The sequence below is a fragment of the Pelodiscus sinensis genome, chromosome 2 (assembly GCF_052426305.1).
Source record: "Pelodiscus sinensis isolate ZL-2025 chromosome 2, ASM5242630v1, whole genome shotgun sequence".
Lineage (NCBI taxonomy): Eukaryota > Metazoa > Chordata > Testudines > Trionychidae > Pelodiscus > Pelodiscus sinensis.
In genome coordinates, this window is record NC_143053.1 from 105352325 (window position 1) to 105371082 (window position 18758).

An 18758-nucleotide genomic window follows, 5' to 3' on the forward strand; every position below is an offset into this window, starting at 1 on the left:
AAAGTAGTTTAAAATATTAATAAAACAAAACAAAAAAATACTATACAATCTCGCTGGTAAACTCCATGGGGCAAGAAGTCAAGTATGATCAACTCTCTTTCCAGTAGTATAAAATAGCATTTCAATAAGCAATAGCCATTTTATTTTGCATGAAGAATATTAGATCCATGAAAACAAAACAACTTGAAAAGCAGAAATATAGTAGGAGCCACGGAGAAAGTTATAATAAAATTCAAAGTATATGATATATACTTATTTTTAAAAGGCATTTGAACTGGACAGAGGAATGTCACAACTTTTCAGACTTTAAGTTGAAACAATATTAAATTACTAAGTGACCATTATGACTAAAAAGAAGAGATTCCCTTGAGGAAAAAGGATGAACATACAGTAAATTTAAGCCTAAAAGCTCTTGAACAACAAAGGAATAGAGAAATGAAAATGAATCATTTGTGACTTAACAGTCAAACATACACAGCACATCTAAGATTTCACTCTCAATTACATACTTTTAAAGAGCTACCATGGTGAATTTAATAACTATATTATATAATGTTACTGACTCTGCTTTCTGTTTGCTTTGACTGTAAGACAGTTGAGTAGCATTGTTTACTATTTCAGAGTACTACGAGAAATATAATGTATTTTCATTAAAAAAAAACATCCACTAGTTCTGTTGTTGTACTGCTTGCTAGAAATATTTACAAACCATAGTGAAAATTAAACAAGTTTGTGTCTCAGGTACTATACCTCTTATACTTATTTATATACAAGCTAAAAATGTCCAGTCTTGTTCAATAAACAATACTCAACTAAAACCCCGATTTAAATATTTTTAGTGCTTTCTGAAAAGAGGTATTATTCTCATGGGTAAGAAGGCCTAGAAAAAAAGAAACATCAAACATGTATGAACCAAAAAATATTCATAAGTCAAAAGGGCTATTAATAAGCTGGAGTCAAAGACTGAGAGATATGGCAATTATCTGCAATACCTTTGGGAGACTTTACTGAATTAAGTTTTAAAGTATTTTCAGAGTCCATTGCGTTAAATGCAAAGGTTATATATTACTGTGGACTGGCATGATGAAAGGACTGTATTGAACAATGTGGCAGATAAGAATGAACTTTTGGGAAGAGGACTTCCTACAAAATATCTCAGGAAAATTGAATGCAAATTTCTCCTCAGTCCCCTCCTGTTCTTATGCAAAATCCCAGTCCTTTGTAACTACTTCCCGAGGGGAGTGCTTGCTAAGTATCGCATACCAAGACCAAACTGTATAAAAGAGGGATTTTCAAGGGGGTTCTTATTCTGAGCTAGCAGCCATTACAAACTTGTAACTAGGGTCAAAACCCTTGGCAGGGTTTGAAGGACTGTTCACCTGCCAGAGTCCTTACTGGATGTGGAGGTGCTGGTAAGTTTATTAGCGTCTATGTAGGTTCTTTTATTGTTTTTGTGTTTTCTCTGAGGATTCCACCTTAAAAATAAACCTGTTTGCTTAGCTAGAACTGTGTAGTAACTTATAACTGTGGGCTGTGTGTCATCCATAGCCTGTGAGGAGAAAGAAAAGCAAGGCTGCTGAGCCAGTCTGATTTGCTGGGGAAACGCTCAATGCCGGCAGAGAATTGTCTGTGTAGCCTGGAAAAACCTCACTCAGGTGGGTGAAATGTAGGTCTCTCCAAAAGAGATGAGGTTGAAGAACTGGGAGCCTAGAGTAGGGAAGGACCCTTGCCTGACCACACAAGAGGTTATCCTGAACTTTGACAGTCACCAGAACACAGATTCAGATCTTAAAAATCTGAAGTTGGTCCTAGATTACTTTTTTCCCCTTCTTCAGCACAAATGTAAGTGGTGACTCATTCTAAGGAAGAAACTAATAACACAAAGTTGTTTTTGTTTTGTGGCAGGGACCATGCTTTGTGTGTTCAACACCACTAGTGGACAGTATTTGAAATGAATAATATTCTAGTGTCTGAACAGGTATAAATTATCTCAAGCAGGAAAAACAGTGAATATGCTACCAACTACTAATCTAAAAAAGTCCTCTCTCCAAGCCATTATCACAGTTTCTATACCCATTTATACCTACAAGTTATAAAGCCAGATTGAGTCTTTGATCAATTATTTGTGTAAGGAGGTGCCACAATTCCTTCCTTGGTTCCCCCCTTGCTCCAGGGAGTAAGTAATCTGAAACAGTCTTTCGACAGGCACAGATTACTCCCCCATGCTTTTGACAAATGCATTTAACAGTCTCTCCAACCCTCATGGTTCACCCCTTCAGGGAGGAAGAGGAATAGCAGTGTGGGGGGACACCCTTTCTGTATCAAGGCCTAAAATTCAGAGAATCTATATACACACTAGCCAATAGCCCTTCATAAGACGGGATTTTCGGGTCTCTCATCCACATCTGTCTCTCTCTCTCCTTCTCCTCCTACTGCCTTCCCCCTCTCTCTTTCTCTCAGCTCTCCTCCGCCTCCTGCCTCTCTCTCTTCTCCTCCTGCCTCTCACTCTTTCTCTTCTCCTCCTCTCCCCCTTCTGCCTCTCACTTGGGGGACCACAGAGCCCAAACAGCCACTTGCTCCCCCGTGGTGGCCTGGATGAGCAGCGCAGAAGTCAGCCAAGCGCCATGGTGGGAGGCGAAGGACGTGACTCAGGCAACAACACCGCCCAGAGGCAACAGCCAGTGTTTCAGCATTACAGAGTCACAGACATTGGGCTACTATATATACTAGCCAATTAGCCCGTTATAAGACGGGATTTTCAGGTCTCTTCTCCACATCGGACTTCTCTCCTGAGCCTCTGGTTTATGGCCGGTTTATGGCCAGGGGGCGGGGCCTGGAGCGCCCCGCCCCCCCTTCCTTTCCCACCGTGGCACTCGACTGACATCTGTGCCACTCATCTGGGCCGCCATGGGGGAGCAAGCGGCTGTTTGGGCCCCATGCAGCACGGGCCACCCACAGGGAACATCCAGCATTTCAGACAACAGCGCCGCCCAGAGGGAACAGCCAGCATTTCAGCGTTACCGACTCAGACACTGGGCTACTATATATATGATGCCTACATACTTTCCTAGCCATATGAGGCTTACACATAATCTAGACCAGTGTTTCTCAACCAGTGGTACGAGTACCCTTAAGGGTACTTGAGAGAAGTCTGTGGGGGGGGAGGGGTACATCAACACAACTGAAATCTGGAGAAACTGAATTTTTGTTTTAAGTTTTACAGCATTTTATTATTTTTGTACTTTTTACACCCAAAAATTTCATCACCCGCCTGGCTACGATTAAGTTGTTGAAACAAATGTGTTGCAATGGTAGAAAAAAAAATGTGTGTGTCTGAAAACTGTAGGTTCTGGGGATACTTTTTTTTTTAAGGGGGTGCTTTATAAAAAAAGGTTGAGAAACACTAATCTAGTTCACAGAAACCCACTTTTCTGTAATTATTGACATACAAAATGTTGACTGAAGTTCCAGAGCATTTGTAACTTTAAGAAGATAAGAAATTAATGTTATGTTTAAATATTTACAAATATATCTCAGACAAGCACTATTCAGAAATTACTCTCTATTTCACAATTGAAGATTTTTGTCAAATACCACACTGCTATTCTGTCCCAGTTTCTTTAGCTGATGAATTGCCTTGGCTTTCAATATTTTCAAATGTAAATAACCTGCTGCATCAAGTATTGATTTTATTGTAGATGCAGTTTTTCAATGCCTGAAAGAATAGCAAAGCCTGTACGGTGTGCCAGTCTCTCAAAGATCAGTTACTGCTGAAAAACAATCAAAAAATCTAGATGGATTTTCTTAGGCTGAGGGATGTGGGAAAATAAACTAATGTAAAGATTGATAAGATCTGTGGCTGAAATACTTCTATGTGTGTGTGTGGGGGGGTGGGGAATCTAACACTTTGGTTTAGCACATTACCAAAGAATAACTTATTGCAATAAACTAAAACCACTTTGGAATTTTTAGTAGTAAGAGCAGCACTGAGGTAAAAGACAAAGTGTGGATAGGCTTCCTATTCTTATTTTATTTTACTGAAGTTATTTTTAAACCCATGGCATGTTTATCAACATTCTGCGGTAGATTGAGATTGCAATGAAAATGTGAAATGCCCCTACGCTATTGTCTAATTTTTCTTTGTATTTTCACTATGGGTACATCTAAACTACGTCTCTTTTTCGATAAAGAGAGGTAAATTAGACGTATTGAAATTGTAAATGAAACCAGGATTTGAATTTGCCGCACTTCATTTACATAATGGCAGTCGCGGCTTTTTTTTCCCTCGAAAAGCTGTTTTGAAAAAAAAAACGCGCTCAAGACGGGGATTGTTCAACAGAAATGCCCCATTTCAAAAGGTTACAGGGTCTTTCGAAACGGGGCATTCTGTCAAACAATCCCCATCTTGACCGCGGGTTTTTTTCGAAAAGCAGCTTTTTGGGGAACAAAAGCCATTATGTAAATGAAGCACGGGAAATTTCAATACGTCTAATTTACCTCCCTTTATCGAAAAAAGATGTAGTTTAGATGTACCGTAGGTATTGTATTTAGATTGTAAATATTTAGATTGTAAACTCTTGGGGGGGGGGGGCAGAGACTGTCTCTCTTGTTCTGTTTGTACAGCTCCTAGAATAATATGGTCTTGATCCATGCCTCTGACTCCTAAGCAATATAATAATGAATGCCCAAACTATCATTATTGCAGATTTCAGTAGATGGTCACGTGAAAGGGTGGTTCATTTTTAGCTCCACATGTGACATGATTTCCCTTTCATAATTCAAACAAAGAGCAAAAATCATCATAATCAGGGCTCGCTGAACTGCGGCGAGCCCCGCTCACCAGCCGCGCATGCGCAGATCGCCCAAACAAGGCTCTTCCGGGTTACAATCTACTCACCATGGGCGAGTAGATTGTATAATTTGTCACGCCCTGATCATAATTATGGGCAAGAGTAAAGTTGTTTGGGTTTTTTGTTTTTGCTAAACATGCATCCTATTCACATTTACAGTACTGAGTAAATCAGGAGTAGGACAAAGATGGAAGAGAGCATGTAGCACTAACCTACTGGTAGAAGCACCAGTAGCTATGTTGCAGCAGCAAGCTGATTAGCTACATAACTAAATCAAATAAACTGAACAGAGAGGACAAAGGAAGAATTTAGACAGGAGATTTATTATGCAGTCTATAAGAACCACCAGTTTAACTGTCTGCATTTCAATACACCCCTAGAACAGAAATCAGTATTTATCAGGAAACACTGCTGTAGAAGTAACAAGCAAGTAGTCTCTCTAAAAGCCAAATGAAAACACCTTTTTAGGAAGTACAATTAAGGAACTAATAGTTTCAGAAAATTACAGGACAAGATACAAGTTGTTAGATAAGAACATCCTTTAAAACGAAATGAGAACAACATATTTGTCCCCTCTGCTGAGAGATAAGATTAATAAATGATGAGTGACAGAATCCTGAGCTGTAAGGAGTCTAAGTCCCTTATATGTGACAATCAATGCGTCACCCTCACATCAGCTCTGAGGGTGTCATTTCTATTCATGTAGAGCTTAAAAGTCTTTCTTCCAAAATTACATTTGGCATTTCTTTAATGGGCTGATTTGCACTTCAGCCACCCAGCATCACAGAATTAGAGAAAACGGGTATGAGAAAGATCTTTTAAAGTTCATCTAGTGCTATATTTTCATAAGCAAATGTCTATTTACCTCAGTGGTCAACCAGTAGATCAGGATCTACTGGTAGATCTTGGAGCTTCTCACAGGTGATCCTGACTGGTTTGGCCAAGAGGCTGTCAAGTGCCTGCACTTCAGCTGTTTTTTCCCCCCATTGCTGTGCACCTCCTGTCCCTTCCCAGGAGCCTCCCGCTTTCTGTACAGGGCAAGGCAGGAAGAGGAGGGGATGCTGATGTCAGGGTGCTCCGTCTCCCACCCTGTATTCTATCTGCATAGAACGGAGCGGGGGTGGGGGGAGAAGGGGCACAACAGGGCTTGGGATGGAAGGAGTTTGCTGGCTGCTTTTGAGAGTGGTGCAGGGCCAGGGCAGGGGTGAGCCTGCCTTAGCCTCACTACACCACCAACCAGGAGCCACCTGAGATAAGCAGTGCCCAGCTGGAGCCAGCTCTGATCTCCTGCTCCAGTCATGAATCCATTCCTGCACCCCAGGCCCCTGCCCCATGCTCAGCTCAGAGCCTCCCCTCACACTCCAAATCCCTTAGCCCAAGACCAGAGCCGGCGCCCCAACCCTCTGCCCCTGCCTGGTGAAAGGGAGGGAGAATGGAGAATGGAGGGAGGACAGAATGAGCAGGGGCAGGGCCTTGGAGAAGGGGCAGGAAGGAGACGGAGCAAGATAGGGTTGCCAGATGGGACTCCCAGCCACTCCCCCCGCCCTGGCTAGGCTTCTGAAGCGCCCAGAGCAGCAATCGCACCCCTGCCTCCCAGCTGGGACTCCCAGGCTGGGAGGCAAGGCCACTATCAGCGCTGGGAGCCTGTGATTTCACAGAAGCCCGGTGGGGGCGGGAGGAGTGGCCTTCCAGCTGCTCCCTCTACCCACGCCAGGCTTCCGTCCAGTGCGCAGCCAGAAAAATCAGAGAATACCGGAGCCTTCCCCTGTACCTGCCCAGCTGGCTGTGAGCTCCGTGCCGGTGTCCCCTCGGTCGGTAGTCCCGGGGTTGCCCCAACTCGCCTCTGCGTCCCTTTCAGTCTCTCCTGGCATCCCCGGCAACAGCTGAGTGGGAGCTCCCAGTCCTTCTCCTCCGGCTGTCTCTCCAGACTGAGTCTTTCCCCAGGCTTTTATAGCCCTGTTGCAGCCCGGGCATGCTTGGTAGGGCTGTGGGGGAGAGGCCTCTGCAGCCAGGTAACCCTGCCTGGGCCCTGTAGGCTCAGTGCGGGGTTGCCTCGCCCCGTCACAATGACCTTACCCTACTCCTGCAGACATTTATGCACAAGTAATATTAAACTTATGAACGGGCTAAACGAAATCAATACAGTAGTCTCCATCTTTATCTTCCCCTAGCTAAGCGACACCATAGTGTGGCTACTCCCACTGTGCAATGAACATTTTTTTCTGCAAAGGGTAGTTGTTCCTATGGGCTCTTAGCTCAAATGTGCACTCCACCCTGGCAGCAGTTTTGAAGACGAGAATAGAAAAGGAAGCAAAAAAAAAAAAATAACCTCAACTGTCCACATCCCTCCGAAGTTGCACCCCCTATTTTTATGGAAATGTATTTTTTGAATATGAATATGCCTAACTCCAATATGCTTTATGCAAAATGAGACAGGTAAACTATCATAGCAGAGCTTGTAATCTCCTGAATGTGTATATTGTAATTATGTGAATGTATCATTCCTATATTTGAAGTTAGAAATATGAAGTGTAATACTATTTATTAATCTAGATATGCTAGTGAAAGCCATTAGTGGTACTTAGGATTTTAATGGCCCAGTGCTCAAGGCAATGACTCTTAATAGTCTTGTTCTTACTAAAAGCAGGAACTATGGTTGATCTAGTCAATGCATGTGGCCATGACTGCTGCAAATCTCTTAAAAGGGAGAAAGACTCAAGCCAAAACTAAGAGGCTGCCTAGCTTGTAAGAGAAATGATTAAAACTACTCTTAGGATAAGAAATTGCAAGTAGTAAGTTTCTTAAAATATTAAGCTTAGTTAGCATGTTGTGTTTCATTTTGCTTAGTAACTTACTTTGATCTGTCTGTCATCACTTGTAACCACTTAAATCCTAATTTTTATATTTAATAAAATTACTTTGACTTATTAATAAACCCAGTTTAAATAATTTTATGGGGGGGACGGGACAATTGCTGTGCAACTCCCTCTCATTGATAAAGGGGGTGAACTTATGAGCTTGAAGGTTACTGCCCCTTCAGGGTAGCAATAATCACTGCAGGGGGGCTATAGGAAAGCTGCGGTGTGTGTTGGGGGGGTGTCAGGATTGCTTGCTGAGTAAGATGGATTTATCTGGGGTTATGGTCCCAGCTGGGTGCTGTCTCAAGTCCCTGTGACTGAGCTAAGCAGCTCTCAGGTCTGTGTTACTCTGCTGTGGGCTGTGACCCCCAACTCTGTGCCTTCTTGGAGAAGACCAGAATTTCTGGCTCAGCAGGACAGGATGGTTGGACATCTCAAAGGCCAGATAGGCAGGCTCAGTGGTATAATCAGTTCATCAGGTGACAGTCTCAAAGGGATCTCTGTCTCACAAGCACAAGCAATCCTGACCCCCCCCCCCCCACACACACACACACACACCAGCTTTCCCATAGCCCCTCTGCAATGATTATTGCTACCCTGAAGGGGCAGTAACCTTCAGACAGGTACTGTGTAGTGAGAAAAAGGGAGTCAGAATCTATCACATGTTGCTCATAGTTGGAAAGAAAGGCACTTGAATTTAGTAAATATTAAGTCCATGCCCCAAAAGTAGTTAAACTCCCCTCCCATAACAGAATGGCCACCCTTTGCATTGCCTTGACTAACCCCGACTTGGCTTACATAGAAGTAAAGGGCGGATGTGACTCTTGCTTCTGAGTAACCTTGAGCCAAGCTGAAAACCATTAGCATGAAAGAAAATCAAATATAAATCCATTTTCAATTAAAGGAGTACAATCAAAATGTTTTTCACAAAGTTTATAATCCATTTCTCACAATTTGTCACATTACAGAACTTGTTCGATTGCCAGGCGTCTTTTTTTCCCTGTTTGTTGAAATCATTCCAAAAAATGCCATACAAAGTGCACCATAGCAGACAAGTACAAGGGTGTGCACCCAGTCCTCCGAAAGGCCTCAACACTGATCAGAGAATGAGGCACCAAGGCTTTGCTTAACATTAATAAAGGGTGCAATTAAGTGTATATTATTTCAGCCACTTTCACAAATCAAAGGTATTTTGGTTGGGGTGCAGAAGGGGTGCAAGGTCAGGGAGGGTGGGCTGGGTATAGGAGGGGGTTGTGACCTGGGATAGCATGTTGGGGTGCACAAGGGAGTACCAGGTCCAGGCTGTGATTGAGAGACACTTACCATGGTGGCTTCCAGCTGGCAGCCCACTGGGACGCTCGGAAAAGCTCACTGGCTGTCACGGCCCCACATGCCGCTCAAAGAGGCCAGCTTCTCGGGCCAGTGTCTTTGTCTCTGCACAGCACGCCCCTTGGGGGAACGGGGACAGCAGGTCTCCACACCGCCATTGCAGCTCTCCTTTGCTGAAAACCCCAGAGGCATGCAAACCTCATCTCCCCCCAAGGGGTACATGGCCATCCTGCAGTGTTACAATGGACACTGTTAGCCCAGTGGCCTGGGCTCCATCCCTTCAAAGGCTGCAGCATAGCAAGGGCAGATCTATTTAACAGCTTCATAATGCCTCTTCTCACCAGAAGGGAAATCCCCTCTTGTTCTTGCCACAGAAGTCCATAGCTACTCATCTGCATCTCAGAAGTTCTCTTTACTAACTACCTCCCCCATATCAGAGAGAAGACCCACTCATCTACCCCTTGCAGAAGAAAATACAGAGCATTGCAAAGATAGAAAAGTCAAGAAAAATTGAGATGTCAAGAAATCCTCTTTTTGTTTTTTGTTTTTTTTTAATATATATAGCAATTTTCATCAGTATATTTCAAAGGCTCTGTCTACACTGGCATCCCTTCTGGAAAAGGGATGCTAATGTAGCACTTTGGAATAGGCCTATTCCGAAGTGCTACATTAGCATCCCTTTTCCGGAAGGGATGCCAGTGTAGACACAGCCAAAGTGTTTTACAAAGGAGGTTATTATCCCCATTTTACTGACAGGGAAACAAAAGACACAGAAGGTCCAAGGTCTGAAGAAGTGGGTTTTGCCCATGAAAGTTCATGATACTATATATAGATAAAGATCGAGATAGAGATATTTACTGTTAGCCTCTAAGGTGCCACAGGACTACTAGTTGTTTTTAAAGTTACAGACTGACACGGCCACCCTCAGACTCACTTTTTGAGGCTATCATGACAATGATGTGTTGCATATTAGATAAAGGTAGAATTCTCCAGTTTATAGTATTATTTACTTGCATTATACAGTACATGGGCCCTATGCAGATCAGATAAAATTAATGAGAAACAAAAGCAAAAGAATTGCCACTTTCACCATACAAATATTTTTATGTATGGAAGGAGCAGTTGAATCAAGTTGTTGACAAACAGAGATGGGACGTGCCTAGGTGGTCCTCGGTTTGAATTTTCATCTGACAGTAATGTGAAATATTTTGCACTTGACAGTTTTCTCCTTCTCAATTCAGATTCCCAAAGAGGAATAATATTCTTTTCAGGAGGTAATTCTCACCCTCTTTCTTCGGTTACAAATATAACAATTTAAACCTCAACATTACCATGACAAAACTAAGCCTAAGAGTAGTTCCAAACTTAACAAAAATGTAAATGCAACTGTTTATGCTGCCATTTTAACATACAGATACTCTAGAGATATGCTGGATTTGATTTGCAGAAATGCTGAACACCTGCAAATCCAACTGAATCCAATGAGAAATGCAGATGCTCCACACTCCGTAAAATCTGGCATGTGGTGATTCCCTGATGTAAGAATTTTCACTGTCAATGCATTTTTGCTGACACTTCAAAAACTACAAAAAGGATCCAATCTGAGTAGTTATAAATTTTACAATTAATATTTTGCTCACTGCACAGATTTTAGGCCTTTTCTATTGCAGTACACACTTTTTATAACTGTGCACTGGATTCAGTTGTATTAGCGTCATTTCACTGAAACAGTAACAGCTATTCAAGACATGTTTATGAGACAACACATGTTAATGACTACCTAGGGACTCCTCATTACATGAATCAGTGACACAATAGACTAACAGCTAGTGAAAAAGCTTATTTAAAGATTCTTTCATATTCATATTACCACCCTAACAATGGAGCCATTGTCAAAGGCCTACTTGGGCAATCTTTTGTCTACAGATTCTGCATTCAGTACTCAAATTGTTGAAACAATACAACATAATGGCTTCTTCAGAGATGTAATCCATCATACTAAGGCACATACTTAGGGTGTAGCCTGGCTCCCAAGAGAGAAGAACTCCATCAGAATGTGGAGCATCTTCCATACTGCACAAGGCAGGGAAATTCATGGAGCTACCCAGCTACAACATTCATTATGAAGCAGCTAGAAAACACCAAGGCACTCTCACCATACTTGAAGGATAACAAAGTGTACTGCTCAGTTAGAGCAGTGATAACATATGCAACAGCATCAGCAACAAAATGGCAGCCTAATCTCCACATCAAACCCATTGAAAAAACATTTATTAAAAAGAACACAATTGACCGGAAGTCTAGTCAATTTCTTTTTAATTAAAAGTAATTTCACTTGCCCTGAGAATCCCACATAAAGAGGATAAGAATGAAAGCGTGAAGGAAAAAAAGTGAAACTAAAATACACAAATGCACTAAACAAATTAAAATAATTACAGAAATATATCAGTTCTACCACTTGGAAACAGTAGTAGGTAAAAGAATTCAGACAGAAGTGTATTTTTAAGTTGATTGCAACTCTTAAAAAAAAAAAAGTTCTGCCACATCATGCTACACTAAAAATGTATTCCAACTATGCCCACTCTCTATTTCTAAATCCCAAAACAAATATTGACAATGATTTTTTTTTTTCTGTAACAGTTCACAGATCTGGTGGGGGAAGGCAAGGAAGACTCGTCGCTTTGAAGCATTCCGCATACACTGCCGGGAATAAAAACACCTTACCAAAAATGGATAACCAAAACTAAGGGCTGTCTAAACACTGAATTATCCCTGATTAACGCCATGGATGGACAAGAACTAATAAATTGTGGGATTGGCACTAAGAAGTGAATAAATTATCACGTAATTTTTTAAATTCAGACTTTCATATCATCTACTCAACATACTTCCTGCACTGAATCCTAAACACAGATTATATCTTTTAATTTAATGCTTCCTTGCATCATCTGGAAGTGAGCCATTTAAAAAAAAATACTATAAAAATTTTAAAAAGTATTACCCTCCATTAAGTAGCCTAAGAGGTGGACATTTTCATCAGTTTGTAGACATTTCTTTAATAGCTAATAACCTAATCGCGATAATGCTTTCTAAAAGCTGTTTTAAGGGGTTATAGTCATTGCGTTAACTTGAAATAATTGTTAGCAAGAAGCCTCATCCATTTAGGCAATTACATTAAATCTCAGTCTTCTTGCTTAAGTTATTCTCCAATTTCTCTTCACAAATTGTAATTCTCGACTCAAATTTCTTCTAGCTTTTACCAGTGTTAAAACAAAGGCAATGAAATCTGTGATGACTATAAAAAGCAAAGGGAAGATCGAAAAAGAAAGGAAGAGCTGGCTAGAGCTCAAAATAATGTCTCCCTCAAATGGATAATGCCAAGGGTTTTTTGGGAACAGGGAATAGGCATTTGCTGGTTAGGAAAAATGTGTGGAATGTGGTAAATACAGTTGGTGGTTGACTATATAGAACTAGCTATATGGAAACAAGAAGGATATTGCAAAGAGGAAAGAAGAAAACATAAATTGTGATAGTCCAAAGGAGAAAGATGAGGAGCAAATTTTTCAGAGCTTCTCTGAATAAACTTTGAAAATTTTCAAAGTTTTCTTGTAACTAAAAAGGGTTGTCTAGGATTTTTTCAAATAAACAGAGCTTATAAAAAAAAAGTCTCTAAGCCTCCAAATTGTTGCTAATCCAATGTCTGTTTCCTTGGAAAGAAAAACAGACGGGACTCTTGCTGGTTTCAACTAAGGCTACGAGTTAATCAACCACAAATTTAGACTTTTTGAAGTCCAAACAAAACATCCTGAAATCTGTGATGATTTAACTATAAAAAGTTAAAATAAAGCCTAAAAACACATTTTAGAAGTTCTAAAAATTCTCACATTTTCTTTGTTTTAAAGTGAGCTGTTATGGCAAACATCTGCATTTCTCCCATGTAGCATGTGTTTGTGTCTCACTTGTAAAACGTATTATAAATAATGGGTGGAGGGGAGAAAACCACTACACAAATACTATTTTGTTTGTTTGTGTTTTCTGGAAGAAGGAATATTTTCACTGTGCAAATATAAAAAATACAAGTTCCAGCCTGACCAGGCGAGACCAGTGTTCCCTCTAAGCTGGGTGGCAGCACCGCTTCACAGGTGATTAATTAGCCCCACCTAGTCCGAGGCTCAGGACTCTGTGCATGACTGACTGGGCGGGGCTGATTAATCACCTGTGAAGCTATGCTGCCATGCAGCTTAGAGGGAACACTGGGCCAGCCATGCAAAGTTATTAATTTTGCCTCACTGAACATTATCTGTGCTTTTATATACATTTAAACAAATATTTTAGTCTATGTACTAAAATAAAATTAAGAAATAGCTTATGTGGTAAGTGAAGCTACATTATGCTGTGACTAAACGCTGTGATTTTAACTATGCATTTAATATTGTATCAACAGCTTTCTTCATTTAGCTCTGGTAGGGATTTTTTTTTTTAAATGGAGGGAGAGTAATTAAGTTATGCTCATGACCTTCTTAAACCTGAGCTGGCGTAACTCAAATCTCTCACAAGTACCTTAAAATGCACTTATGGAACTAGAGGAGGTTACACACTATCATCATGTCTTTAGATGAAAATTTCTTCGTACTACATTACTAAAATGGGAAAACTCAGAGAATGCAGCACTCGGGACACAGTAAGAGAATGATTTCCCAATAGTAAAGCTGCGGCCCAGAATCACCAAAGCACTGATGCACATGGTTAACTACAACTTTAATGAGATTTAAGCATGCGTTTCTATGTTTTGTTGATTCAAGGCCACACAAAATACTAGGACGCAGAAGTGAAGTTCACTACTTCACTTGTAACTTTGCTACTCAATGAGATTTGACGCAACAAAAGAATGCTGCCAGAAAATCCAAACTGTTTTGAGAATCCTGGTGCTCAGAATGTTGCTATTGCTTTTGAAAATGTACTGCTATTTTCTAATATATACAACAAACTGCACAGCAGATAATTCATTTCACCACACCTGGATCAGACACAAGGGCTACGTCTACACTGGCCCCTCTTCCGGAAGGGGCATGTAAATTTCACGAGTCGTCGTAGGGAAATCCGCGGGGGATTTAAATATCCCCCGCGGCATTTAAATAAAAATGTCCGCCGCTTTTTTCCGGCTTTTAAAAAAGCCGGAAAAGAGCGTCTAGACTGGCCCCGATCCTCCGGAAAAAGTGCCCTTTTCCGGAGGCTCTTATTCTTACTATCAAAGTAAGAATAAGATAGTAAGAATAAGAGCCTCCGGAAAAGGGCACTTTTTCCGGAGGATCGGGGCCAGTCTAGACGCTCTTTTCCGGCTTTTTTAAAAGCCGGAAAAAAGCGGCGGACATTTTTATTTAAATGCCGCGGGGGATATTTAAATCCCCCGCGGATTTCCCTACGACGACTCGTGAAATTTACATGCCCCTTCCGGAAGAGGGGCCAGTGTTGACGTAGCCAAGAAATAATTTCCAATGATTTGCCAGGATTAATCTTTTGATAAGACATAAATTTGTCTAAATGTAAGGCACTTGAAAAAGGTGCAAAGGTCCATTTGTGTTAAACTAATGCTGTATCAGCAATTTGATAGCAGCAGATATACTGACTGATAAAAACTACTAGTCTAATGGACTTAAACTTCAGTGTAATAAAATATAGATTTGGCATTTCAGCACGGCAAGATATGATTCATAACCAGCTATCATTCTTATTTAGGCTTAGAAATGTCTAGCTCTATCATTAACAGTAGGTATTTGCAATGCCACACATTCAGGGTATAAATAATCATGTGAATGCTGCCTCATGCAGTAATCGGAGTTGTATGCAAAGGTATGTTTTTAAAATATCTTTACAATGACACTCCAACATTGTAAGACAGAATGTATCAAATGCCACTGCTTTGAGAACGGCGGGATTAGAGTTTGTAATGTAAATCAAAAGAAATGAGAACAAACACCACACTGTGAAGGCCAGTACATCTAAAATTACTACAGGTTTAACCTCTTTATGCCGGCACTCTCTGGTCTGGCAATACCTGATTTTAGTTAGCTGGATGTCCATTTATCATGGGTGTGGCCAACTTCTCTGCGGTCCCATAAAGTTTGTTTACAGCCACCAGTCCAGGCTCTCAATGTTCTGTGTTCTTATTTAGCTCTGATTTATCCCTCAATCTTGGATCTGGACTTCTAATACTCCTGTCACCTGAAGAAGTGGGTTGTGCCCACGAAAGCTCATGATACCACCTACATGTTTTGTTAGTCCTTAAGGTGCTGCTAGACTATTTGTTATTTTTTAAGTTTTACACCAAATGTCTTCTAAGAGCCCAATGAGCAATAGAAGTGTTGGCAATGTGTCTCCATGGACAGAGGCGGCAGAGGCACAGTGGGGAGCAGGGACTGCTTCAGATCCCACTTGCGCCAGATCCCAACTGCCTTTGAATTCCCACATTCAGTCCCCGCTTGCTATCTCTGCTGCACCTCTGCCTTTGAAATGCAGCAAGAGCTGTGGGCGGCTCTTACTACATTTCAAAGGCAGAGGTGCAGTGGAGATAGCAAGTACCCCCTCTCCCCTTATCGACTAATCTAGTAGTCGATGGAAATTCCAACAACTACTCAATTAGCCAATTAATCAAAATTTAACATCCTTAACATTGACCTCCCATGGTTCAACAAATTCTCTAGTTCAGCAGTGGTCAGGTCCCGAGGATGCTGGGCGAGAGAGGTTCAACCTATATAAGCCTCATTGGGGTTTGATTTCTGTGAGCACTCTTCTCTCTGTGGGTATGTCTACACTACAAAGTTAATTCGAACTAACAGACGTTAGTTCGAATTAACTTTGATAGGCACTACACATGCAAACCGCTAGTTCGAACTTAATTCGAACTAGCGGAGTGCTTAATTCGAACTAGGTAAACCTCATTCCACAAGGACTAACGCCTAGTTCGAATTAACTAGTTCGAATTAAGGGCTGTGTAGCCACTTAATTCGAACTAGTGGGAGGCTAGCCCTTCCCAGCTTTCCCTGGTGGCCTCTCTGGGCACCACCAGGGAAACTCTTCTGCCCCCCTCCGAGCCCCGGAGCCCTTAAAGGGACACGGTCTGGCTACGGTGCCCGTGCCAGGTGCAAGCCTGCCAGCACCCAGCCAGCAGACCCTGCACCTGGCACGACACGAGCCAGCCACCCGCTGCCACCCAGCCTCTTCCCGGGACCAAGCTGGCGGCTCCCGGGAGCCTGCACAGGTCCGCAAGAGGCGGGCGCCCACCTGGTCTAGTGCGGACATCATGGACCTCATCCACGACCTCCGCACTAGGCACAGGAAAGTGGCCGTCTAGGGCAGGATAGATGCCAGCCTGGCCACCTAGGAGCAGGTTGGCATGAAAATCAAGGTAGTCCACTGAGACCCCCGACCCTGAGCCCTGAGCTTAGAATGGCCGTACTGGGTCAGACCAAAGTTCCATCTAGCCCAATAGCCTGTCTGCCGACAGTGGCCAACACTAGGGACCCTGGAGGGGATGGACCGAAACAATGACCAAGCCATTTGTCTCGTGCCATCCATCTCCAGCCTTCCACAAACAGAGGCCAGGGACACCATTTCTACTGGCTAATAGCACTCCATGGACCCAACCTCCCTGACTTTATCTCACTTCTCTTTAAACTCTGTTCTAGTTCTAACCTTCACAGCCTCCTGCAGCACGGAGTTCCACAGGTTGACTATTTGTTTTGTGAAGAAGAACTTTCTGTTATTAGTTTGAAGCCTGCTATCCATTCATTTAATTTGATGTCCTCTAGTCCTTCTGTTATGGGAACTAATGAAGAACTTTTCTTTATGCACCCTCTCCACACCTCTTATGCTTTTATAGACCTCTATCATATCCCCCCTCAGTCTCCTCTTTTCTAAGCTGAAAAGTCCCAGTCTCTTTAGCCTCTCTTCATATGGCACCTGTTCCAAACCCCTGATCATTTTAGTTGCCCTCCCCTCTCCCACCCTCTCTCTTCCCCTCTCCCACCTCCTTTTCCCAGTCTCCCCGAGTTTTGTTCAATAAAGAGAGTTTCTATTTTTGAACACACGTGTCCTTTATTTTGTACATCAGGAAAGGGGGCTAGGGAGGGGTAAGTGGAAGGAGGTGAGGGAGGAATGGGGTACGAGCCCCCGATGGGGAGGACTGGGCTGGCTCTGCGGGCTCCTCGGGGTGGAAGCTCTCCTGAAGCCCCTTGATTGCCCCCCCCCCCCCTCCGGATGGCAGCCTGCGGCAAGTGCAGCCGGGCCGATGGCCGAGTGCTGTGATGTGCCTAGTGTGGGCACTCAGGGCACTCCAAGCCAGGACTGCTTTGCAAGCGGGGAACCCCTGAGAACTGTCTGTCCAGGGTGGGGGTCGGGACCCTTTAAGCACAGCCCTCGGCTAGTCTGAGACAGCAGCTCCACGCTCTAAGTCCTAATCTGATGCCCTGCCGGCACTGCTTCTGGCCATCCTTAACCTCGGTTCAGGGTCCACTCAGTGTGGACACGCTAGTTCGAATTAGCAAAACGCTAATTCGAACTAGTTTTTAAGTCTAGATGCGCTAATTCGAACTAAGTTAGTTCGAATTAGTGCTGTAGTGTAGACATACCCTGTGCTATTTGTCTACTCCATTCTAGGGAGTACAGAGAATATCAGAATCTACATTAGATAATTGCTTAACTGATTGGGCAATTCACACATTAATGTGTTAGCTATGATTCTAATGCCCAGCACTGTATTTGAGGCCACAGTTCAACAAAGCATCCCTATTCAGGGCAGTGCTTAAGCATCAAACTAGAATGATCATCATAGTCCCTTCTGACCTGAAAGTCTATGAGTATGTGCTTGTATGCACTGTCCTGAATACTAATGGATTTAAGCATGTGTTTAAATGCTTTGCTGAATTAGTGTCTCCATCCTCATTCTGTTCTTTCCTGTAGCTCTGTTGGCAGTGCTGTAGAAATAAAGATGATAAATAATAATGATTATGATCAATAGTGCTGAGGATAGCAAGGCAATCAGCTAAACATACAATAGTAAAGGTTCTTTTTGATAAAGTTATTCATTAGTTTAATAGATTTCAATTGTATGATTTTTTATATCGAAATAAGGTGGGAGAAAATACTATTTAAGGTAAATTCCTGTTGTGTAACAGAAACAAAAAATATTGAAACAAAGCCCACCATTACAAATCAATTAGAAAACACTTTAAACTGAAAAGATAATTCTCTTCCTGCAGAGCAAAATTGAGGGACAGGAAGAGTAATGTTAACAGAACACAGTGAATGCTCATAGTTGTGATGAAATTCAGGACAATGGGTTCATCACTGTCTGCCCAGCAAAATATTTTCTCAGTCTACTTAATGAAAAAAAAACAAAAAACAAGACCCATATCTTGTATGCCTTTACACATGTCCTTATCTAATAATCTATTAGCAATGCCAATAAAGTGAATGGGAATGCTTAAAATTAAGCATATACGTGTTTTCATTATAAGGTTCTTCAGACACTGATGGACTTTTTAAATTTAGTCCCAGCAAATGGAGTCAGATAGCCTAAAGAGGGACACAAGCTTGGCCATGGCAATGAAAGAGTTCATGCTGATTTGCAATAGGCACATCAGCTTTGTGTGTTATTGCATCTATAAATATCTACTTATAAAAATAAGAAAAAAACAAATCTCTTTTGATACGCCATGTAAAA

General features: G+C 42.1%; 1 protein-coding gene across 22 annotated transcripts in view; it reads right to left on the reverse strand.

The window, feature by feature from the left end:
- Positions 1-18758, reverse strand: part of LOC149525314 (uncharacterized) — a 398451-nt gene that overhangs the window by 352693 nt on the left and 27000 nt on the right. For 3 of the 22 annotated variants that reach the window (XR_016348825.1, XR_016348821.1, XR_016348816.1), the window contains exon 3: positions 9032-9266. The exons of the other annotated variants lie outside the window; for them this stretch is intronic. The gene's annotated coding sequence lies outside the window, so the exon portion shown is untranslated. The remainder of the gene's footprint in view (positions 1-9031; positions 9267-18758) is intronic. 22 annotated transcript variants of the gene reach the window in all.